We start from the raw sequence: 5,833 nt of genomic DNA, 5'->3' as shown, positions 1-5,833 counted from the left end.
GTCTCGTACATAAGTACATAGTCATTTTTCTCATACATAGAATAGACATAAGTCTCACACAGAAATAGATGGTAATGTCTCTACTGATAGATAGAAGCGTCAGTGACGACGTCTGGCCTGGCGGGGAGGCGGATCTGGAATCGGGGACCATCCCAACCTGTCGGGTGCCCTAACGTGACGAGGAGGAATCTCAGACTCTCCCTGGTCATGCTGTGTATCCTGTGTCGGGCCTGGTGGAGGAGTCGAAAACATGTTCATCCACTGGGTGTGCTGCGACATCTGAGCCTGTATGTTGTCCTCGGGATGTTGATCACTCCCCCACATATCATGTGATGCCGACATAGACGCCTGATATCCATAGGCTCCTACGCGATGGAACGTTTCATCATGAAGAATGAGGTCGCGTCAATTAATATTGAAAACAATAAATATGAAGACACATACCTGCTGGGTGTGACGTCTGCTCTGGCTCAAACACGAAACTGGACGAAGGACCGTGCTGTTGTGGCTGTGGAGATAACACGAAGCTCGACGAGGGACCGTGTTGCTGTGGCTGTGGAGAAAACACGAAGCTCGACGTGGGACCATAGTGCTGCGGGTGCCACGTAGAACTGCCAGGTTGGTCAGGACGGGGTGGCCTGGTTGTCGGCTGATGTGCTAGACGTGGACGTGGTTGATGTCGGTGCATGGAGTGACGCGGCTGCTCCTGCTGGTGCTGAACAACATCGGTTCTCCGGGTGCACGTGATAGCCTCGTACACAGTCCGTATCTTATGCTGAATTCGTTCCAAGAAGGGCTGTACCACTGGACGATGCTGAAGAAGAGGTCCAGACGATAGTGATCGTCCAAAGGTGGTCACGTCGTCGTAGAGTTCGCGTGTCAAGGTAGCCTGCAAATTTCCATGACGATTAATAATGTCTGTCTCTTGCACGTCAAAGTATGTGACAACATTACGTAAAGAAAATATATCTTACCGCGTACTGCCTAGAGCCCGAAGTATCATAGCTCGGGTACATATCCGACGGAGTAGGATCTGGTATCTCCTCTGGGTGGGAGTACTCAACAATGCGTAACCGTGTTCCAGTCATGTAGCGCCGCAAATAGAGATTGAATTCATCGAGATCGAAATTGCGATTCTCGTGCCATAGATTTGTGTTTGCTGTCTCCCATTCTATAACATACGGCTCTAGTCTAACAAGCCAGTCAGCAGTTGTCCTGTTCATGCCCTTCCTTGTCGTCCTAAAATTGTGGTGTGTGTTCAACAATTACCTAAAGATTCGAATGGATTACTATGATAGATAATGCAACATTGAAAAACTGGTTAATACCTGTGGATGTGTGCTGGCACCGGGTTCTCTATAGGGGGAGGTAGCTCCAACTGCAGAAGACCAAATTGCCTCATAACCCTCTGTTGTGCCATCTCCTCGACGAAGACATCGAAGATGATCTTAGATTTTCTCATCCAGTAATCTCGGTCCCTTGTGCATAGCACAGACATACCAGCAGGGTATCTCGCTTGTATGGCTGCTTCCGTGTAAGGCTGCCAGATGACCCCGGTGTACGCATCGAACTGCTCGTTCAATGCTGTGTATGCCTTCCTGGTCTGATCACTAGCAAAGCGTCTCTGCAGAGAAGAAAAGTTAGTAGCCGCTAGCATCGAACTATCTCTTGTGCAGAAAAAGTTGCATTAAACTACAACACGGTGCATACCTCGCGACGAGTCCAACACAGACCGGAAGTAGGCATGTCGATGCCGTCAACATCAAACATGGCGTCTATAGGCTCATGAACACGTACATCTGGTTGCCCTATAGAGAACCTCTCCCACGACCATAGCTGTAGGAATAGAGGGCATCCAAGAAGGGCTGGCTTTCTCGATGTAAGCTGGCAACCGTTGCACATACCTCGGTATGTAGCCGCTAAGACCGCCGAACCCCAACTCCTCTGTCTGATCTGATCCGCCGTCTGAGCGCTCGCTATCTCGAGTGCCATAGGGATGTAGAGGGCGCTAATAGTGGTGACATGGTTCTCCGTGAACATCACCTTGCCGAAAAGCCACAGTAAGTAGGCCTCCAGGCTCCGAGTGATCTGTTCCGCAGTCAACGGCGCCCGGAAGTTCTGGATCTGCATTAAGCGAAGAGAAAGTTTTAGTAAGCCGCAATTATTTTCTGTAAAACTTTATGCACGATAACTTGTAGATACTAGGTAGGGGAAATTACCCAGAAATTTAGCAACCACTCATACTTAGGTCCGTGATGCTCCCATACCGGATCCGGAGCATCCGAAAAAACACCATGAAAACGTTCTGTAAGAGCTCGCTCCCAACCAGCCGGTGCGTCCAATGGTCCTACGGCATGACCTGCCAATGGTAGTCCGAGCAAAAGTGACACATCCTCCAGAGTAGGAGCCATCTCTCCCCATCTGAAGTGAAATGTGTGGGTCTCTGGCCTCCAACGGTCCACTAAGCAGCTCAGCAAAGACCCATCGATGGCGAGGTGTTTCTCACCCGGGATAGACTCAACCAGACGCGCGAAAGGTAAAAGGCCGGCCCATTTCAACCTTCATCAGAGAACTTTTCAGTTAGTGTCTCCCATTTCAACCATTAATATGCATGTCAGTGTGCAAATTAATAAAGCACGTACCGCTGAAGCCATCCTGAGTGTATCTTCCAGTTTTCCTTAGGAGTGCGAGTGATCAGAGGCTCAAGATTGCGCTCATACCATATCGCAGCACGATGACCCCTATCAATGTTCCCATTCAGCAACCACAATCCCGACATTCCTGCACATACAAAATTCAGAACATAGTGTCACACTTAATAAAAATTCAGAATATAGTGCCACACTTAATAAAAATTCAGAACATAGTGCCACACTTAATAAAAATTCAGAACATAGTGCCACACTTAATAAAAATTTAGAACATAGTGCCACACTTAATAAAAATTCAGAACATAGTGCCACACTTAATAAAAATTCAGAACATAGTGCCACACTTAATAAAAATTCAGAACATAGTGTGACACTTATTACAAATTCAGAACATAGTGCCACACTTAATAAAAAGTCAGAACATAGTGCCACACTTAATACAAATTCAGAACATAGTGCCATGCCAAACTTAATACAAATTCAGAACAAACTAGTGCTAGCTTAGCTTCTTCCTCTCGCCTTTACTCCTCTACTGCCTCTACCTCCTCTTCTTCCCCGGTTGCCTCGTCCACGCCCAGTGACAAAAGTGGGACAATTAGTGTCCCTATGGCCAAATTCATTGCATAGAATGCATTGCCTAGTCGGACCTCCTGCTTCAGATTCATCCATATCATTTCGGATGCGCTGACACTGCCGTCTGCCTCTACTTGTACGCATATGCTCTGGGTTTGGAATGTAACGCCTTTCGGCGGGGTTGACGCTGTTGAAATTACCCATTGATCGAAAACCCATCAGCTCACCTGTCCAGGTATTGAGGACAGCCTCTTTCAGAAAATATGGAGACACGAACGATATTGCGTCCATTCCAAGCTGCCCGCAAGCAGCAAGTACATGTGAGCAAGGTAGGTGAAGCAATTTCGGTTTATTGCATGTGCACTCACACGTTGGCCAGGCTTCATTGCCAATTTTCACCTCATGCGTCCTCAACTCATTTGCACATCCGAATTTGTTGTTGGCTAAGCGGACCTCAAACCTTCTTTCTTGATTACCGATGGCGACTACAGTGCGTGACCTAGCTTTTTGCATCTTGTTGTCCATGTACTTCGTGACTCTTTCACAGTACCGTGTATTTGGGTTGTTCAAGATATGCTGCTCTGCTATTTGACGTCTGTCTCTGAAATACTTGACGGTGCCATAGAAAATACCCTCAACGATGGCTGTAAGTGGCAATGCCCGGTTTCCTCTGAGGACAAAGTTGTATGTTTCCGCGAGGTTCGTTGTCATGACACCGTACCTTGCTCCATGTGTGTCATGTAGCAAAGACCACCTCTCCAGAGGCTCATGCTCTATCCACTGCTCGAAGGTTTTAATCGACCCCCCAAGCCTTCTCCTAGTACCAGGTGGGTCAAAGCCTGGCAGGTCACATAGCCCAACAGCCTCCTCCTCCACGGCCGCTGTTCCTGTTGCCAACTGTGCAGCTACTGCTTCAACATGTGCCCTCACCGCTGCATCTCTTGCAGCTTTCCTGTCCCTCACGTGTCTCTGCGTGCACACATTAAGTCTGTCGCGTATCAAATTGTACTTCCATAATTGGTTCTGCTTGCAGAGTTTTTTGAACAGATTCATCAGGTTCTTATTTCTAAACTGCGAGAAGAAATTAGCCCCGAGATGGCGCATGCACCAACGGCTCTGCAAGTCCTGCCATGGAACTTGTTCCTCAGGGCCTGGGTTTGTCAGTGTCCTTATCGCACTGAGTATACCTGCATGCCTGTCATGAAGGATGCACACATTGGGCTTCTCCTTCACAACTGATATTTTCAACTGCCTGAAGAACCATGTCCAACTTTCAATGTTCTCACTCTCCACAAAAGCAAATGCCAGTGGGACGACTTGATTTTGGCCGTCTTGACCTATGGCTGTCAGGATCTGACCCTTGTACTTGCCTGTGAGAAAAGTACCGTCAACACATATCACCGGTCGGCAATGCCTGAAAGCTTCGATGCATACACCGATAGAGAAGAAGAGACGATGCAACACCCTCACAGTTGGGAACTCTGGCATGAACATGTCTTGGATATCGATATAGGTGCCTGGATTCCACTGCTGCAGGGTGTGGAGGAGGTGGACAACAGAGTCATATGCATCAAAATAAGAACCAAATCTCCTCTCAAGCGCTGCATGCTTAGCCCTCCAAGCCTTGCCATAAGAAATTCTGTACTTCAACCTGGCGAAGACTTTTGTCTGGACTTCCTTCACTTCCATAGCTTTGCCCTGCACTATCTCATCGTAAAACAATCTAGCAATAAGCGTGGATGAAAGGTTGGCATGATCTTGAGGGATGCTGGGAATAAGACAAGTGTGATTAACTAAGTCACTTATCACCCAACTTGTGCCATACTTAGGGAGAAAGCCGTGCACCCTGGCGGGACAATCTGCGTTCTTGCATACCATTGTCAGGAATTTCTGACTGGACACCTGAGCTGTGAAAACCCTTTGCGTGGACATTGCCCAATTAATTATTGCATCCTTCAGGGCTTGCTTGTTCGGATACATAGCACCCGTCGCAATATTGTTCTGGTGATATTGCCAGGCTGAATCATGTCCATCATTCACGGTCATTGCAGATGATAAGTCATGATTCCACCATGCAGGATTCGGGACCTCCTCTGCATTTTCTTCTTCATCTGACTCGTCAGGATCATCGGCATGACCCCTTTCAACATTGGTGTCTTCTTCTTCCATCTGGTTCTGCATGTGCCCATCTACCTCGTCAGCGTCCACCTCGCCATTGTAATCACCATCGGCATTTCCTCCTTCTACCTGACTACTCTGCCCTGGTTCATAACCATAAGCATTTCCTCCTTCTACCTGACTGCTCTGTCCTTGTTCGTAACCATAAGCATTTCCTCCTTCTACCTGACTGCTCTGTCCGTCGTAGCCACCCTCGCCTTCATGTGCAGTGACCTCCTTCACGACGGGAAGCACTAAAGCAACAAGATTGCATCCCCTTCGTTCACAATCTTGTAACCACCAGACCCAATCGGAGTCTCCCTCTATTGGCCTCAAATAAAAGTAAATTTTTGAACTTGACCGTGTCCACAATGCATGAACACCGACGGTGTGTGTTTCAGTATCAAGACCTAAACTTGCCGCAATCCATTCTTTCAACTGACTAACAGACC

This window comes from Aegilops tauschii, chromosome 7, assembly GCF_002575655.3.
Source record: "Aegilops tauschii subsp. strangulata cultivar AL8/78 chromosome 7, Aet v6.0, whole genome shotgun sequence".
Classification (NCBI taxonomy): domain Eukaryota; kingdom Viridiplantae; phylum Streptophyta; class Magnoliopsida; order Poales; family Poaceae; genus Aegilops; species Aegilops tauschii.
The sequence above is the reverse complement of the archived record's forward strand: the minus strand, read 5'-3'. Positions refer to the sequence as shown.